The sequence below is a fragment of the Adiantum capillus-veneris genome, chromosome 9 (assembly GCF_014529385.1).
Source record: "Adiantum capillus-veneris isolate H3 chromosome 9, ASM1452938v2, whole genome shotgun sequence".
NCBI classification, from domain to species: domain Eukaryota; kingdom Viridiplantae; phylum Streptophyta; class Polypodiopsida; order Polypodiales; family Pteridaceae; genus Adiantum; species Adiantum capillus-veneris.
In genome coordinates this window covers 18,428,513-18,449,192 of record NC_140939.1, presented here as the reverse complement: position 1 = coordinate 18,449,192, position 20,680 = coordinate 18,428,513, and the positions used below count along the sequence as shown (strand labels likewise).

The 20,680-nt window shown below is 41.4% G+C and overlaps 1 pseudogene; it reads left to right on the top strand.

The window, feature by feature from the left end:
* The first annotated feature begins 5,747 nt into the window (after nucleotides 1–5,747).
* On the top strand, nucleotides 5,748–7,716 carry LOC147450184 (uncharacterized; annotated as a pseudogene).
* Nucleotides 7,717–20,680: the final 12,964 nt, after the last annotated feature.

The following is a 20,680-nucleotide window of genomic DNA, read 5'->3' as shown; positions in this document are numbered from 1 at the left end:
TGCTACAAAGCACATTACCTCACATCGTGAATTGTTCACCTCTCTCGAGTGTGTCCCTCATGGGAATTCAGTCACTTGTGCCAACAATGCCTCTTATCCGGTTCAAGGAATTGGAAAGATTGTGCTTACTGCTACAAATGGCAGTTCCTTCACACTTGTTGATGCACTTTATGTAACTGGGATCAAGAAGAATCTCTTGTCTGTATCCGCACTTGCTAGACTTGGACTTGGTCAAATTTGTGGATGACAGATGTACAATTCATGATCTCAGTTTTGGTGATGAAATTGTTGCATCTGGCCTTTTGTGCCATGGGCTGTATAAGCTCACTTTGTATGACAAGTATGGACAAAATTTTGCAAATGCTATTGCAGATTCAAGGGCTATTTCAAATGCAAAACTTTGGCATGCACGTTTTGGTCATCTAAATTTTGCCAGTTGCTGCGTTTGCAGAAATCTGATATGGTTGCTTCTTTGCCGCCTCTTGAAGCACCTGTCAAATATGTTTGTGAAGGCTGTATTATGGGTAAGATGCACCGTTCGAAGTTTCCAAAGGATGGTTCAGTTCGGGCCACATGCAGGTTGCAGCTTGTGCATAGTGATGTTTGTGGGCCCATGCAAACTCCGTCCTTGGGCAATTACCTGTACTTCGTGACTTTCATTGATGATTACTCCAGGCATGCATCGGTATTTCTGCTTAAAGCGAAGTCCAAATTTTAATGTGCTTCAAACAATTTCTAGCTATGGTTGAAAATGTCTCAAAAAATGTACTATGGGCACCCTCCGTTCTGATCGAGGGGGGGAGTATATGTCTCATGAATTTAATGCATTTCTAGCTACTCGTGGGATAAAGCACCAATGTAGAGTGCCTTATACACCTCAGCAAAATGGTGTTGCTGAGAGGAAACACAGGTCACTTATGGAAATGACTTTTTGTCGCATTCTTTTTGGCTTGAGGCCATCATGTGTGCCACTTATGTACTAAACAGGTGTCACAAAAGCTCTACAGTCTATTACTCCATATGAATCATGGCATGATAGAAAGCCTTCTATTGAGCACATGCGTGTTTTTGGCTGTTTGGCATATGCTTTGGTGCCACAAACACAGAGCAGAAAATTGGATGATAAGGCTGTGAAATTTATTTTTGTTGGTTATAGTGCTAAAGCAAAGGTTACACTTTGTATCATCCACAAACAAAACGTATTCTGGTTTCACGGGATGTAGTGTTTGTGGAAGATTCTATTCAGCCCTTGCTGTCATGTACTAGAGACAATAATGTAAGCTCACAGGACATTTATGACTCTTTGTTGCCTGTTTTCAGTGGTGGAAATACGAATGTAAGTTCCAATGAGGCAAATGTACAGCCTATGGGGGTTTCTAAAAATGTTACAGATCAGCTTATTACTGATGCGGATGTACATGATGTACTTGATGAGGAAAGGGTTGAAAATGAGCAGGCTAGAGGTATGCCAAAATGGCTGGTGCACACTTTGCATGACAATAAATTGGATGCACCTTTGTCTAGTATAAAAACGTAAACAAGCGTGAGAAACGACTCCAAGTATAGAGAGACAAGAAACAGTGGATGTTAAAGAACTATAAAGTAGATAGGGATACACGAGGGGGTTAAGGGGCGATTGAGGTGATAAACAGGGTGGGACACCAAACGCGTTTCGCTCATAGTGAGCTCATCTGTGGTGCGAGTTTAAAGATACAAAAGGAGGTGGTGAGAGGGTTTTTACAGAGGGGCAATTTTAGGTGGGAAATTTTAGGTGGGATGTTTTTTGGGGGGGAAAAGGGGAAGTTAATGGTAATGTACTCAAGTACGTAGGGAAAGAGTTAGGGTAGAAGGGGTGGTACCTGTTTTATTGGTGAGAGGTAGACAATGTGTACCTAATAGAGTTAAGGGGATGGTGTGATTTGATGCCAAAAATTGTTGGGGGGGGAGAGGAAGGGGGGGCGATTTGTTTATGCTTGAGTAAGTAAAGGGTGTAATTGGTAGGCGAGGCTTTTACAAGGGGTGTAGAGGGAAGAAGGCACGGGATCATTGAAAGGAGGTATGCCAAAACACATTTGGGAGTATAGAGAGTTGTAGGGGGGGGGGAATTGTACGGGTTTGATGGAAAGAGGAAAACATTGATGGGAAGAAGATAGCGGATAGCGTAATAGGTATCAACCTCTACTATCCATAAGAGCAAAACAATCAATCATGGAGAGCCGCTACATCATAGGTTAGGGGTACAAAAAAGTGGAGCTTTCCAAATTTTTATTAGTCGAAGGTGGGTGGCGACCTAATAAAAAAGGGGTAGAGAGCCCTACCTCGTAGGGAAGGGGTGCAAAAAAGTGGAGCTTTTTGAATTACTATTTGCAAAATTTGTGTGGCATGCGTTACTAGAAAGACATGTAGTCCATCCAAAAAATTATGGGTGACCGTTGGGGTGGTGTAAGGTATGCACAAGAAGTTTATGGATGCTGGGCCCTGAGGTCCAACAAATGGTGGGTCTAGGTAGTGTGAGAGTGTGGGGTTGAACTGGAAGGCCCGAGCAATAGGGTTACTGATACGAAGAGAGGGTGATAGCCTTCTTGTGTAAGGCATAAAAGGTAGCTTGAAGGTTATGGGGAGAGTTTTATTAAAATGGAGTGATAGTTCCATGAGGGAGGTACGGTTCTGATAGGTGACTTTGTTGAACACCTTATGCAGAAAGCCTTGTGGGTAGCCCTTTGTCCTAAGGCGTTTGTAGAAGAGGCTACGAATAGTGATGAAACCTTCCAAGGAGCTCTCTCTAATGATATATCTTTTGAGTTCATTGATTATGAATGCCACTTTTGATGTGTAGGGTGCCAAGAGATCCAAGGGATGTAGTTATATGCGTTTAAGGGTTTTTGGTGGCAATGGGAGTCCAAGATGCATGAGGAGGCAAACTTGGTACCTTTATAGAATTCTATGTGAAGGATAGTGGCGTGGTTGGGAGAGATGTGGCTCGAGATTCTAATGTGTTCTTGAAGTGGTTTCCCATAATCATTCAAAAGAGAGGCGAGGGAAGATTGAGAGCCAACCCATAGTCCAAAGGCATCATCTACATAGCGCTTGAAGTAAAGAAGGTTTGGATTGTGCAAGAGAGAGGAAGAGGCTTCTAAGTGGCATAAAGATAGGCATGCATACACTACGGCAAAATTGGAACCCATAGTTGTGCCCTTGACTTGTTTCCAAAAATTTTCCTTTGAAGGTGATGTAATGGTGCGATAAGATGAGGGCCGCAAGAGAGAGGATAAAGTGAGTTTTAGGAGGGTCAAAATGGGTAGCTATGGAGTCTTTGAGGGCTAAAAGTCCTTGGTTGATTGGAATACTGGGATAAAGGGCCTCAACATCAAAAGTAAAGAGGAGGGTATTGGGTGGGAGGGGGAGTTTGTTAAGTTCTTGGACGAGGGTGAGAGAGTTTTTAAGATTTTTCTTATAGGTGAGGAGGATAGGGAAAAGTTCCAAGTGCAGCCATAAGGAGGCTTTTTCAAAGATATAGCCTTCGTAGGAGCAAATAGGCCGAGTGACAAGGGAGGGTTTGTGGAGTTTTGGAATGAAGTATATGGGGCAAGGTTTAAGCTGTTTGTCAAGGGGCGAGAGGATGAAGTTACGATCTAAAGCTGGTAAGGCTGAAAATTGGATTGTAAGGGAGGAGAGGAGGGAGGCCATAAAGGAAAAGGGGATGGTAGAGCAAGGCTCATAAATGGAGGTATCATTGAGGTGGGTGAGTGCATTATTTTCATACCAATCCAAAGGTAGCATGGCCAAGCCTAAGTTCTGGGTCCAATTTGATACTACATAAGGCTTGAGAGACAAATCTCGCCATGCATCTTATGCATCAGATTGTTATGCTTTGGCTGTGTCTAGCTTACATGATGTTGAGGAGCCTTTGTCTTTTGATGAAGCACAGAATTCAAAAAATTGGATGGTTGCCATGCAATCAAAATATGATGCACTTATAGAAAATGACACATGGACTTTATGTGATTTGCCTCCTGGAAAAAAGGCCATTGGTACGAAGTGGGTTTACAAGTTGAAACACAAGCTGGATGGTGAGATCGATTGCCATAAGGCTCAACTTGTTGCAAATGGTTATGCACAGCAAAAAGGCATAGATTATGAAGAGACTTTTGCTCCCACTTGTCGTATGACTACTGTGCATTTTCTATGTGCATTGGTAGCTCATTTTGATTGGGATGTACATGAATCAGACATTGTTACTGCTTTCTTGAATGGTGACATATTTGAGGAAGTTTATGTAACGCAGCCTTGCGGTTTTGTCATAAAAGGACAAGAGGACAAAGTGTGCAAATGTAACAAGGCTTTGTATGGGTTGAAGCAATCTCCTCGTGCTTGGTATGAGAAAACTGACACTCATTTGGTCAAACAAGGCTTTTGTAACAGTCCAACAGAAAGCACATTGTATGTAAAGCGTAAGGGTGATGTACTTCTCATTGTGGTTCTTTATGTCGATGATTTGCTGATAACTGGACCAAATGAGAGACATATTGCTGAATTTAAGGCTGGTTTGAATGCTACTTTGAAAATGAAAGATTTGGGGATGTTGCATCATTACTTGGGTATACAGTTTAAGCAGTGTGATGGTTGTATTGCCTTGTGTCAGAAAAGTTACATAGAGACATTGCTATGTAAGTTTGGACTTGAGGATTGCAAACCTATTGCCACTCCCATGGAAATAGGTTTGAAGTTGAGTCTACATGATGCTGGCGATCCTGCTGATGTCACTCTTTATCAAACTACTGTTGGCTGCCTCATTTATGTATGCAACACGAGGCTAGATATTCAGTTTGCAGTCTCATAGATCAGCAGATCTATGCATAGCCCAGGGTCTAAGCATTGGCAGGCTGTTAAGAGGATTTTCCACTACCTTAGTGGCACTTTACATCTTGGCTTGTTTTATCCCAAGGGGGGATCATTTCTGACAGACTTGCATGCTTTTTCGGACTCAGATTGGGCTGGTTGTTTTGACACACAAGTGTCCACAAGTGATTTTTGTTTCATGCTTGACAGTTCATGTATATCATGGTTGAGCAAGAAGCAACCTACTGTGGCCACTTCGAGTTGTGAGGCTGAGTACAGGGCAGTCTTCACAGCTACGGTTGAGTGTGTATGGCTCAAACGCCTTATGGCTGATTTGGGTGTTGGACAGGACACTGCCAACACTATCTACACTGACAATCAAAGCGCATTGGCAGTTGCGAGGAACCCAGTTTTTCATGTTCGCACAAAGCACATTGAGGTGAATTACCACTATGCTAGGGAGGGGCTCTCAGCAGGAGAGATCAGCTTGGCTTATGTGCAAACACAGGACAACCTTGCAGATATTTGCACAAAGGCATTGTCTTGTGAGAAGTTTGAAGCTTTCCGCAAGGCTTTAGGCTTACTCCCCTTTGTGGACTGATCATGTCCTTAGGACATGGAACTTCCCTTTACTCATGTGCCAGCTCTTGTTCACCGCATCACTCCAGGGGGGATTTTTTACCATATACATATGGTAGTGATGTGTGTGAACACACTAGGACTGCCAAGGCATTTTTTCCCTCTTTAGGAGGTTTTTTCCCCCGTGCATTGTATATACGCCCATCACTCTAGGGCTATCTATCTTTCCATTGCACACTAAGTAACACACTCTCTATTGTGTGCCTTGAGCTTCCTTCGTCTTCTCCAAGCTGTGTGCGTTTCTCTGCAACCCTAATTCCAACAAAGACATGGCAAAAGCTCTCCGTTCTCGTGACCAAGGTCTCTCATTGCACAAATGCTGCATGTTGTATGGGATGAGTAAATTTTCAATAATCAACTGTAAAGAAGGTCGAACTTAAAAGAAACAAAAAGGCCCTCCCACCATCCTCTTGGAAGAAGAAGAAGCTTTGTTTTTGGAGTGGATATTTAAAAAGTCGCATTTAGGTTATGGGGTAGCTCTAGTGGTCCGTGGATGTTAAGTTGAAAGTCGTAGAATTTGTCAAACACGGGAAACACTCTCACCAACGACATTCCAGGAAGAAGTTGGTGGGATGGTTTTCGAAAGCGACATCCATAGCTTGTATTTCAAGTTTGCAAAGGTTTGAATCAATTGAGCTATAAGGTTTCGCCCGGATATAGTTTTGAACTTAGAGAAGCTTTACATGGAAAATAACTACCCACCTACCAACATATGGAATGTTGATGAGACATGATTTCAAGGATCAAGAGATATGAAGATTCTTGCAAAAAAAGGTGCACGATTAGTGTATGGCCTCACATGTGACTCAAGGGAGTGGCTCACTATTTTATGTTGCGTTAATGCAGCCATGCTTTGAATCCATGCTATCAAAGAATGTGAAGAAGGTGCAGCCATGTCAATGCAAAAGAAACCATGGATGAGTGGAGAATTATTTCAGGCTTGGATTGAGCATTTCAAAAAATCCATAGGTCAAGATGTGGGCTGGCATCGACATTCTTACCTTACCAGCCCACACTTCACACAAATTGCAACCACTGGATGTCTATGTGTTTAAGTCTTTGAAGGTAACCTTCCCCAAACAAAGACAAGCTTGGAAACACTAGACAACTTCATCTCAAGCAATCAAGAGAGAGCTCGCAACCATTGCATCAATGGCAATACAACTATCTTTGATTGAGCACAACATCAAGGTAGACTATAGGACAACAAGAATCTGGCCACTATATAGTTCAGTATGCAAATTTGATGGCATGCCATGCATGTACATTAGTACAGAGAGAGAAATAGCAAACAAGCAGAAAGAAAATGAGGAGGAAAATTTGACTCAAGTTCCAAATACACCATTAAGGGAAGGCATTGAAGAAGAAGCAATCCATGCTTTGAATATCATGGCAAATCAAGAATAGGTTGGGAATGCTCAAGATGGAGGTGGTCAACATTACTACATTAAAAAAGGGTACATAGTCAACACAAGTCACATTACAACCTCAAAGGATCAATCACATGATACTTCTCAAATAATTAGCTTCATGGATTTACTTCTAGAAGAAGATTACAATTAAGAGCTTCACATGCAAGATGCATCTGCAATAAATGGTAACATACCCATTGCACTACAATATTCAGACCATGTACAAACTATGACAAGCAATGCAGAAGATCGAAAACAATTGCCAACCCATCAAAGCAAGAGATACAATAACGAGAATGGGCATAACAAAGGTAGCCAAAAGGATTCAAGAGAGAAGGCCCGTATCATTGACCTCTTGCGAATCCCAATGAGAGAAGCTTCAGTTCAAAGAGCACCTTGAGAGGCTTTCGTTGACTATACCAATAGTCTCATACTCACTTCATCACAATATATTGAGACTATGAAGGCCAAGAATGCACGAAAAGACGAGATAACAAAAGCAAAGGAGCAGAAAAAGGTAGAGAAAGGGTAAAAGTGAAAGCAAACCCTTGGAGACAAGGCAGCACGATGACAACAAAAAGAGGATGTAGCTCAGGCTAAGGAGTCCAAAAAGGCATGGGAAGCACAACAAAACCTTTTTGGAAAAAGATTGCGAGATGTTCTTTGGCTCCACACAAGGTTTACTCCTTCGACCACTACACATAGACCCTACCATGCCTTGAAAAGGAAACAACACATGGAAAAACTTAGAAGCGCTTGACAACAAGCACAAGGCGATTTGATTAGAAGACTTCAACAAGAAGCACTACAAGGCAGGTCTTCTTAAAAGTCCTTTGCAAATTACTTAATAGTCTTTCTAAAAGGTAACTTTTCTACCCTCAATAGAGTCCTTGTTGCAACTCTCTTGAATTTTTGAAGCTATAACCTACTCTAGTAAATAGTATTTTTTCCATTTTATATCTCTTGAAGTTTTGAAGCTACAACCTACTCTAGTAGACATTCTTGCCATTTTGTATATCTTGAAGTTTTGAAGCTACAACCTACTCTAGCAGACAGTCTTGCCTTTTTGTATCTCTTGTGTGCTTAATTTAGATACAAGAATGCAATGTCATCTTAGTTGTTCTTTGTGTTGTTCAAAAAATTAAAATAAAATTGTGATATCAGAGTATATGCGTGTATGAGCTATTCAGAGCAAGAATGCAATGTCATCTTTGTTGTTTAGAGATATGTCAGAGGTTCTGGAACTTTTAAGTTAGTTTGTCAATTATCTTTAAAGTTAATACAAATCATCTCATGCTTTCCATGGAAGAATGAACGATTGCAAAGTGAGACAGAATTCTCATGTCAATGGTGTCATGATCACCATGTGTTTCATGATTAGTGAGAATTACTGCTTCCAGCCAATTGCAGCAACTACAATCCTTTTGCACGCACACTTATCTCATGAAACTAAAGTATAGCTCCTGCAAATAAATGGCAAGCACTTCCAACATGTTTAGGCATACAAATTGTCTACATTCTGTGAAAAAATATTTGAGAAAATTACCTCACAGAGTTGTTCTTCCACATTAATTGAGAGATAATCCTCAAACCGCTAGCTCAGTGATACCTACAAAAAAATTGCATGGGAAAATACAAACTAATTCTCATAATTACTGCGTAGGAGAGTGCCTAACAAGTGCATAAGTTGTTGCACTTGCTGCTTCATACCGGAGTAGGTCTAGGGTCTCTCACAATGAGTAGGTTAGAGGCCCTGACAATGGCAAGAAAATAAACTGTGGCTATTGTGCAAGCTTGATGCTTCAACACATAGCAAATCGGGGCTTTGACATTGACCCAGACATACAAATGTTAGTATCAGTAGCCCAGACATACACAAAATTGATAATCACTTAAGAAACTTACAAGGTAGTGCAACAACATTTACCTTGATAGCATGAACAAGCAAAATGCTAGAGGGCTGCTGTAGCTGAGCCAAGGAGAAGGAAGGGGGCTAATGCCCAACAAGAATGAAGAAAAACCAGAGGGTTGCTGCAGCTGATCTCGAGAAGAAGACAAGCCGAGTAGACACGGGGCTTCAAACAAGAGTTGGTCAAGGCTCTGACAAGGGCGCATGCAAAAGTGGAGGGGCTATTTCCCAATCAGAGACGAACAAAAGCGACAAAACTAAAAAAGGGACAAGCGTAGGACTCACTCGGAGATGAGCAGAAACGAGGTATCTTGGGTACCTCCCACACAGGAGGAGGGGGTAATTGGTAAGAGCAAGAAATCTAACAACATGATGCTATTGTCACACGTTGAAGGGAAATGTTATTGTTATTTGAAAGGGGGGGTAGAGCAAATGCACCTCAAAGAGGTGTAGTTGGCTCACCCCACTTCTGCAAGAACTAAATATTCTCCTTGGATCATCTAAAAGTGCATAGCAAAATGTGAACCTTGCCTAGTTTTTCCAACTCCATGACGTGGACCCTTTTCCCCATGTGTAGCTTTTATTTCCCTCCCCTTCAAAGCATGAAAGGTAATGAATAAATTTATTTTTTATTCTTCATCTTTAAACATTCTCTTTTGCTTCCAATTTTAAATCTTCAATAAAGAGATTTGGGTTGCAGCCTTTTGAGCGTCCTTGTTTTTTCTTCTACACCACCCACCCCCCGCCCCCTTCTCTCTCTCTCTCTCTCTCTCACACACACACACACACACACACACACACACAAGAGAAATGTCACAATATATAAGAAATCCTCTTTCCTACATTGTCCTCTCTCACAGAAAGGTAATTTTCTCTAGGGAGAGACCTTCACAAAAGCCCCCTTTTCTCTGTCAATGTTTTGTCTCCCCCTTTTGCCTGCCAAATTTGTTTGTCTCTTTAGAGTGCTCTCTTCATCTCCACAATGGATTTTGAATTGAATTCTCCCTTTTTTAATGAATATCAAGATGGCATTGAGGAGGGATTCCCATGGTCCCAAATGTCTCAAGTGCTTTGCTCTCAACCTATCCCGGAGGCTCCATTAGCAAGTCCACAAAGCCAACAACCAACAATGCTTTGCCATCACCAGTGCCAACACCCGTCAACAATACATCACAAGAAGAATTTCATGACAAGCCCGCTCCCAAAAACACGGCATCGGCCCGTGGCAAGAAGAAAACCAATTCAGAGCAAACACGCCGCAAGAAGTTAGCCAAGGGCCAAGCGGCCACAAATCATAGCAATTGGTCTTTACAAGAATATTGTGTGCTTATGGAAGCCATTCAACGTTTTTCAAGAGAGCAAAAGGAAAGCAAAGGGGCGGCAAGGATCATTTCGAGTGAAGCAAAGTGGATGAGAGTTGCAGGGGGTGTATTGAGGACGGCGCTCCAATGTATGGATAAGTGGGACAATTTGTTTCCAAAGTTCAAACGCATTATAGATTGTAATAGGGCGGTGCCTTCCGATCTTTCTTTGTGATCTCAAATGGATGGAGATGAAAGAGAAGCAAGGGGTCTTCCGAGATGTTTTGATGACACTTTATATCTCCTTTTGGAGGAACATCTCTCAAATGATAGATGTGTGGACCCAGGACCACATGTGATAGATAGTTCAAGTGCCTCATATGGTAAGCTTTCTTCTTGCTTTCCTTTTCATTGCATGACAAACCATTGGTATCACTTTTTTACTTGAGAGCTTATTTTACTTCATTTTTGGTGCATGCAAGATAAATGCAATCCTCAAGCAACCCAAGAAGAGGGAAATGGCGATGGCAATATAGAGGATCCAAGCTCCACCAGAAAGAAGAGAGGCTCTTTGCCAAGTAAAAGTGCGGGCATAAAACGTGAGTTTCAAGACATTTCAAAGAACCTCATGGAGAGCATGGATAGGTATGCAAAAGAACGCATGGTGGAGCAAAAGAAGCAAGTGCAAGATCTATTGGCAATGCAAGAAAGACAAGTAAAAGCCGCCGAAGATCAAGTGATTGTCTTAGAAAACTCTATGTCAAAGTTCTCGGATCTCCTAGGTGTCTACTTGGCACGCCAAGGTTGATGATGCTTTAGTATTTTCTTGAGTCTTGATCATTGCGTGGTTATGCTATGCGAATATATGCGACTTTGTATTATAGTACTACACATTTTTCTTTAATAGAAGAGCCTACTTGGATTCAGCTTTGGTGACGACAGAGCATAAGAGGTCTCACATTTTAACTGTGAAAATGTATACCTCGTAGAAAATGACATTTAAATATATTCAAACTCTTTATTATGAAGACATCACTTTGTGACTTGCATGTACACAAAAGTGCAATTGAACCAACTGACAAGTGAAGCACAGACCTTTCATTTAACAAGACTTTCCTTCAAAGTTAACTAGCAAAGACATAAAAGTATCTAATTGTGATATTGTAGGAGCTTAAGCTTGCACATGACCATGAACTTCCTGTAGATACATAGCCACAACATCCATACTTATGGCATTCAAAGGATTCAATTCATGCACCTCAACCTCGTCATAAATAGCAAGTGTTGAGTCAACAACATCACCTATTGCTAACCCATGATCAATGGCTAAGTTTTGCAATATGCAACAAGCGGCAATTACCTTAGGTATTTTATTGATGTCGGGATTTCGGATGACACCGTGAAGGATTCTCCAAGTGGTCTTTAAGCGACCAAAAGCACGTTCTACCACCATACGCGAGGAAGAGAGTCTTCTATTGTATACTTTTTGTATTATCAATGAGGGAGTTTGATAGGGTATAAGCAACCATGGAAACTCATAATAGTCTCCATCTCCAATTATGTACTCCCTTATGTTGTAGCCGCACTCGGCTTCTTCCCACAAATGTTGACAATGCGTATCACATCTTCTGTCTGCAATTCCAGTAAAACTACATCCATTCAAAATTTGCCAAGCTTGAGCTAAGCAAAAGAAGGATGAGTTTTGCAAAACTCTCTTGTCATTTCCAGGCCCTGGAAATCCAACATATATATAACGAAAACGCATGGTGCTATCCACAACTCCTTGTAAAGTCATGGAGTAGTGACCCTTTGTGTTATAGAATTGATATTTTATTATCTATTGCAGTTGAAAGGTGGCAAAATAATTAGCAGATAATGGATTATGCAGAAGGATATTACATTTGATTATTCAAGTGCTCTTTATGAGCTCTGGCCAATTATGTTCGGGCGGCCAGTTTGTACTCATTTTTGGGCATTCAAGAAATCTATAAATAAATACGTGCAAGAGGGAAATGCTCACTCTTGCACAGGGGGGAGATTGCACCAAGTGTCTTTGTTATTCTCCTCTCCTCTCCCCTCTTCTCTCTCGTCGTGTTGGCGTAGCACTCCGCTCTATGAGGTGCGCCTACACGTGCTCTCTCAATCTATCTTGCTCTTTGTCTCTCTCTGCTCCTGTACAACTTGGACTATTTGTTGTGTGATTCAAGGTATGTAGATTTGTTCGTTTCATGGCTTGTAGTATATTGTTTTTGCTATTTTGCAGGGCTCGCGATGTTTTCATCTGTAGCAGTGGTATCAGAGCTATGGCTACGCTCTTGAACTTGTAGCGATGATGGCTTCGATATTAATTGAGAACAAAGATAAGTCATGCTCATGTGTACTTAATCATTCATGTTTTCTTTAATAAATAAATAAAAAAAGTTACATGTATGTGATTGTTTATGAATATCCACGGATCATAGGTATTCCATATCATTTAGGAATTTTTGTCATTAAGAAAAAAAAACTATATAGGTACAGATAATTGGCCATATGTTAAGTACAATTTAGAGCATAATAGCAATTTCTTTTGAGGTAGAAGAAGAAGAAGAAGTAGAAGAACGAGAAGTTAGACGAGATTTTTAATTCTGATGAGGTTTCTCTGCCATCCTGGAAACTTATCCTATGGAGGACGATCAGAGCTCCGCAAGAGGAGTGTGAGTATTAGGCTCAAGTGAAGGAAGGGAGAACACAAAAATTGTAGAGATGGTGATTTTATTCCCAGTCGCGGTAAACAACCCCGAGAGCGTTATTAAATTATTATATATATAATTTAAAAAAAAAGCAGAATGGCATCGCAGAAGAGTTGCATCGCAGGTATGTCGTTTGACAACAATCCCATTCATGCCCTCATTGACTTCATCTCCATCCACTTCCCCATGCACTCAAACCCACCCTCTCCCCTACCACCAGCTCTCGACCTGTGCATGCCACACTCAACACCCTTTTTTTTGGGTGGAGCGCCGCTATTTTTGGCTAATATCTATCATCGCACCAATGGGGCAGATGATATCATTATCTGCATGGAAATTAACTGGAGTGGCCACCAACACTAACCATCCAGGGTCCCAAAGCCACCAACTAAACCTCTCTCTCCCTCCCTTTCACTGCATATGAGCAGCTCGTTCTTTCTCTGGTCAATGAGCGACTATAGTCGCCATACTCAACGTCTGCGGTCCCTGTCTCTCTCTCGATTTCTGCCCGCCAGCAAACTGTCCACATTGACCCCCTCTCTCTCTCTATCACTCTACCCACCATGCAATGAGTGTCGTTCGCTACAGAGTCGCCTTGAGCCTATGGACAGACTCGCTTGCAACCACTTGACTGCAACACCCTTAGTTTGCATGGCTCTTCATGCAACCCACTGTGACGTAGTCGCCCCACCTTTTCACCCTCTCGGATCTTACCAACCTCCCACACCAATTGTGGAGCTACGGCCTGCAAGCAACTCATTATCACACTCATACGATATCACTTTATTTTTTTCTCCTTACCTCGAGGTGCAAACTCCAGCTCCAGCTCGACTTCCTCATCTGTGAATATGGTTGCCGCTGCAGACTTTAACATAGGGGCAAGCATTCAGTCCCGAGCATCAACATCACAAGCCGCAAAATAGTCTCTATTTCTTCTCTTGCTTCCTCCACCCATAGAAGAAAATCCCTCCTTCTTCATGGAGGCCCATTGAGTGGGTCTATGCAGCAACAACGATGAAATGCAGAAGCCCCATCCATAGTTGCGCATCAAACACAAACTCTCTCTCTATGGTGTTGTGACATACCCCCTCATCTGCGGCTCCTGCGACCACACAATAGTGGCGTTCCCCCCCCCCCCCCCCCCCCCCCAGGCAGATAGTTTTGCAACTCGCTAGCGCCTAGTGCAAGGGATCTTCTCTCCCCAGAACGATTACCTGCAGAGAGATAAAGAGAAAAAAAAAGATTTCTTGGGATAGTTTCCCACGACGTTAAGATATGGTTTTTTTTTTCCCGCTCTCTCCTAGCATGGCTACTTAGAGAAGCGGACATTGACGCGTCTCGACAGCAACCCCTCCAATACTTTCTCAACGGGTGAAGATTTTTTTTTACTTTCCTTCATTTTGATTTGTACCCAGGTATTGGATCGGATTCACACGGATTGTCCAATTTGGTATCATATGCACTCTTGCCCTTTTGAGAACTGTTAATGTAACATTTCATTTCATTTCTCTCTTTCTCCCTTCCCCCCTTCCACTACCAACTCCCTACAGAGCCCATAGGCATTTTGCAAACCAGTAATATAACCTTCATAGTGTAATTTGAGTCAATAGACGAGAGATTCACTTTCACAATAAAACTTCAAGCAAATGGTGATGATAATTGCGCTATGGAACCGATACATCTCTGAATAATGAAGAAGAAAAACCATGGCTGCCCAGATAAGTCTTTGCTATATTGGTGTCTGACATCAAACTTTTGGCCACTTTCTCCTTTTTACTACTTTTAACTTTCTTGTCTACTCATCTAGAAAATGGCACAACAATTTTTTCTCAAACGTATTGCAAACTCGATTGAGATCACATGCCTATTGTTTTGGTCTCTCATTCATGAATTTGCTCTCATTAAAAGAAAACCATTGGACGTCCTTGTAAATGCATATGTATATCAACTTATGTGCTAGAAACGGTGATCCTCATATCACCTAATTTTTCAGTTGGTGTTAAACTTTTATTTGTAAATCTTCATTTTATTGACATATAGTTTATCTTTAGAAGTAGCATTGGTAGAAGAGATGTTTTTCTTACATAATACACCAATCATACACATGAATCTCCATTTAGAAGTGGGATGTATCTCTAAAAACAAATTACCTCTGTACCCATATGATGCAACCCTATTCTTTCTCTTGCATTTTCCATCTCCATTGGGATAGCGTCCTATTCATTAATCCACAAGCAAGTCATATTCCTTCCATTCGCATTGCATATCCAAGGAGAACTAGCCTAATCCCTAGCTGCTACATCCTATTTGGAATGATTGTAAGTCCCGTTTGTCATGTTGACCTTTCTCAGTCCAAGATTCCCATTGCCAATGAAAGTCCATAATTGTATGATTGTTCCCTCACACTAAGGCATTGTAACAATCCCAAATCAAGTCCTTTCTCAAACCATATTCGGCCCTTCGAGACTCATAAACACCACCATAATAATGAGGCTATTTGTATAATATCCACTACTTGTCCTAGTTTACATTATTCTATACAATTTTTGTTTTCACATAATTCTGAGCTAATATCATAGGTAAATCTTTCTTCACAAAGATTTGTCTCCAATACACAGCAAGCAAATCTAGCTCAGACGATGTAAGAACCGAAAGAGCTTCACGGTATAGCTTTTGTAATGATTTTTCTCTTTCTCATCGCATTTCTCTAGTTCTCACTTTGGTTACTAATTGAATTCTCATTACTCAGAATACTTTCTTATGACCTACGTACTTAATAGTCTATCTCCATTGGCTGCCACTCAAACAACCTCTATATTTCCTAGTTTGTTGATCGTCCTAACTATGTATCTTTCACTCATAAGTAGGATAATTTGTCATGAAGCCCACTCATCACACCGTAAATCCCCTTCTTTTATTTTTACAGTGTTCCTTATCACACTCAGGTGATATTCCACTAACACCATTCTAAAATATTCTTGTCTAAACTTCTTTGTGTATCGATCCACTATCTACCTAATCTCTTACTAAGCACTTCATTTGTTAAGTATGCTAACTCTCTCGTCTACAATTGGGACAACCTTTGGATGTGTCTACTGCTCCCCTTGAAAACACCATATTTCCAACCCTCTCCAGCTTGTACAAGTATTCTATTTTTTTGTGACCCCCTAATCTAAATTCTTTCAATTATAGATTTCTATGCACGCACACATATGTACGTACATTTTCAAATGCAGAATATCCTCCAGGTCTGTGCCTCCTGTACATCACACATTTTTTATCTACATTGTTTTGTCAATTGAATACTCCAACTCTGCTATGTTCAGAACTTACTACTTGCACGCTATGAATTTTTTATTGAAATGATTATTCATTAGCTATGCAGTGCCTCATTTGAGCTAGGGTGCTCTGGGATATCAAGCCACAGTTTGTAAGTGCTTTTCTATTGGAACATACTCTTATTTGGTGTCAAATAGGTAACAAATGTTTTCTTTTTATGCCTTGCTTGGTCCATTGGTCACAAGCACACAGATTCGTTGATTTAGGCAGTGTGTAAATACTCATTTTTGGTGCCGATCCGTCGCATTGATAAATTGCAAATTCATGATTTATTTTAAAAACAACATCAAATGCAGATTTTCCGATTTAGGCAGCACATTTTATTGGTGTAGATTCGTCGATTTAGGCAACACCGATCACAAAATCATGCTACAGTGGTTGGCCACCACTGTAACTGGTATGATTTTGTTACCCGGGTATAGAAAATGAAAGATATTTTGGATTTGGATTTGGAATTTATTTTGAAATTGGTATATGATGATTTTTTGTCGCGATAGTATTTATGAAGTGAACTAGAGGTTGATGAGAATTGATTTATACAATGATGAGTGTGACCAATGATATCCTGATTCATCAGGGTATGACATATACTGCTTATTCTAGTGGTATGGGACACTAAAATAGGTAGTATGTGGATAACGGCAGGCATAACCAATGTGTCTAATTTTATGGATTTTTCTTTTACTATTTGATACAGATTTCTAATCATTGTTTTTTACAAGTATTGTTTGCAGATTTTATCTTCGCAACTAAGGACAGTTGCTTTCCAACGGAGAGGTATGTTATAGAATTGATATTTTATTATCTATTGCAGCTGACAGGTGGCAAAAGAATCAGCAGATAATGGATTATGCAGAAGGATATTACATTTGATTATTCAAGTGCTCTTTATGAGCTTTGGCCAATTATGTCCAGGCAGCTAGTTTGTACTCATTTTTGGGCATTCAAGAAATCTATAAATAAACACGTGCAAGAGGGAAATGCTCACTCTTGCACAGGGGGAGATTGCACCAAGTGTCTGTGTTATTCTCCTCTCCTCTCCCCTCTTCTCTCTCGCCGTGTTGGCGTAGCACTCCGCTCTAGGAGGTGCTCATGCACGTGCTCTCTCAATCTATCTTGCTCTTTGTCTCTCTCTGCTCGTGTACAACTTGGACTATGCGTTGTGTGATTCAAGGTATGCAGATTTGTTCGTTTCATGGCTTGTAGTATATTGTTTTTGCTATTTTTCAGGGCTTGCGATGTTTCCGTCTGTAACACTTTCTATCATACCAATCACTACTTAGCTCATTACCAAGGGCCTTCATTTGAATGTGTGTATAATCGATCGCACCACAACAATTAGGAAAGCCTTGAGCTCTCTCCATCCCTATCTTGACAACTTGCATTTCCATTGGTGTACACTTGATGAATTGATTCATGTGACAAAGCTACGCAGGAACTACCAGTATATCGATTTACAATAAGCAATAAGTGATGTTGCAATTACGAGGAGCCGGGGTTGAAAGGAGACTTCCACATCCAGTTCTGTAGCAGAGATGTTTTTTCTTTTTGTCAGCATCGATTGCAACCCCAGAAGAACTAAATACCGTAAGCAACATAAGAAGTGCATCAACAAAAGCATCCACTATCTTGCCGATTGTTGACATTCCACATCCAAATAGTTCGGATATTGTTCTATAAGAAGCATCGGTAGCAAGCCGCATCAATGCAATAGCAATTTTGCGGTCAACATTGAAGGCTTGCCCACGTACACACAACAATGGTGCCGGGATATCACCTTGCACTAAAAAATCATGGAAAAGCCCTTTGAGTTGATCAAACAAAGCTTGGGGCAACCCAAAGAATTCTCGAAATCGATTGCTTTCCTCTGCAACCACAATTCATAATTTGGTCACCAATGTAACGATCACGACTTGACATATCATACACTATGTGTGGGATCTTGCCATCGCACATTTGGAGAATTTAGTAAGCAATGAGACATAGCAGCAATGAATCCAAGAGAAGCAAAAAACATTTACTCTCCATCATCCATATCAAAGGCAAGGAAACTAGACATAGCCTCGATTCAAAGAAGTTGTAGGCTGCACTTGCGATTGGAGTAGCATAAAAAATATAATGAGAAAAACCGTCAACACATCTAAGTCAGACATAGCAATACAGAACTTTGATTGAGACTCTAGTGGAAACAAGAGATGGTTAAAGAAAAATAAGAGAGAGAAAGAGACTCTGCGGGTGGGTTCAGACTAGGAGGCGGAAGAAAATTGCAAAGGGGCGTCAATGCTCCATGGCAAAAGTTGATTGGTTGAAGTTGAGGCACTCTTCCACCAGGCCCTCCATTTTTCTTTCGACCCCCGCCCCCCCCCCCCCCCCCCCCTCGGAAGAGTTGATGGCCTCTCTCAATCCCCTTTGCTTTTTCATTGTTCTGCCTCCACACTGTTCACACTAGACGACGGCAGATTTGCGAATACTTCTTTCTTCCGCTGGGTGAGTCTGAACCAGCCTGAGATTGACGTTAAGGAGTTTGACTAGTAGAGTCCTAAGTAAAAGGATGAATGGCTTGGCAACGATGGAGATTCAAAGGTTTCGGGCACAGAGAAAAGCCTGCAAAAGGCCTGGCGTTTCAAAGATCTATGTAGGTTGCGAGAGATGACCTGCAGCGCTCAGAGCACGACCAGACTGCAGTCTGCGAGCAATGCATTTTGAGGACGCCCTTCAACCTTACTCTGTTTTCCCAATTTGGGCATGAGCGACGCGACAGCTTTCTTGATATTTTTTTAAATTTCAATTTCAAACTTTAATCGCCCCATGCATGGTTGCTTCAACCTCTGAGAGGGAGGGCTAACCCAGAGCGCAGCACACGGTAGGGGTAGCTCGTGATCTCACAATTACAGGTGACCCCCTCTCATGTGGGGGCCCTCCCTCTTGCTCAATCCCATACGTACCCATGTCCTATCATTTTGGGTGATTTATAAGGGGCTCATGAGGCAATTGACACTCAATCTTGAGTGATGAGACAGTTTCTTTGGGTGCCTTATAGCATTGAAACCTATTCTTTATCTTCCACTCTCTAGTGTTCAGCAGAACGTGATTGTCCTCATCTTGGGCGTCGTCTCTTAAACTACAGTGAAATGAAGATGAGGGCTCGTTCATCTCACCCTCTACGTCTTTCGTTCATTCTGAACTCTGTGGAAAGGGAGCTGCTATCAAGACCATGCAGACGTGTTCCTCCAGTTTGTTTGTTTGTGTGTGTGTGTGTATGAGAGAGAGAGAGAGAAGTTATGTTTGTGTTTGCAGTGCAGAAAAAAGCGAAAGCAGGAAAGTCAAGAAATGAAAGAAAGGTAGAGTTATGAGAGCATGAGCATATGAGAGAGAGAGAGAGAGAGAGAGAGAGAGAGAGAGAGAGAGAGAGAGAGAGAGAGAGAGAGAGAGAGATAGAGAGAGAGAGAGAGAGAGACCCAACTTGGTGTACTGCAAGGCAGCAAAAAGCAGGAGCAAAAAAGGTTGTTTACAGACTCTTGGAGGATGAGTCATCTAATGCTGCAGTGGAAGTCTCATCGCTTGATGGGTTCTTCTCCATGGCTTTGGCCAACGAATGGATCATCCTGTTAAATGTACAAATGTCCAGGCTTCTTATACAACGAAAGCCTGACAATTTGTACATTTGACAAAATGATATATTCGTATGGCTTTCGCCAATAAATGGATCATCCTGTTAAATGTACAAATGTCCAGGCTTCTTATACAACAAAGCCTGAACATTTGTACATTTAACAAAATGATCCATTCGTTGGCGAAAGCCATGGACAAGAACTCATCAAACGATGACTCACCCTGCAAGAGTATGTAAACAACCTTTTCTGCTCCCGCTTTTTGCTGCCTTGTAGTACACAAAGTTCGGGCTCTCTCTCTCTCATATGCTCATGCTCTGAGAACTCTACCTTTCCTGCAGTGCTTAACTTTTTTGCTTTCGCTTTTTTCTGCATTGCAAACACAAACATAATTCCTCTCTCTCTCACTCTTTCTCTCTCTCACACACACACACATGCACACACAAACAAAGAAACTGGAGGAACACATCTGCAGCCGTAATCTTCATTTCACTATGGTTTAGGAGACGACACCAAGATGAGTAGTGGTCTAAAGGTCAGAGTCTGCCTTTCAGGAACTAATCCTAAAATTTCTGCATGCAGAAGCTGCATTTGTTAACATGGTCCAATTGCTTCAAGAAGAGGCTGTATCCACAGCAAAGTCAGAGACAACGAAGCAAAAAATAATGAACAAGGCGAGTGCATCCACAGCGAAGATGGAGGCAGCTAATCAAAAGACAAAGAACAAGGCAAGTGCACCAGAAGGAAGCAACCATGACACATTTGAGGATGCCAAAATGGGCAAGCAAAGCATCCATCAGGACATATGCCAAAAATGTGGGGATGCGTTTAAGGATGTCCAAATGGGTGAGCAAGACATGACAACATCAATCAGGGATGGTATGTTGCTAGATTATAC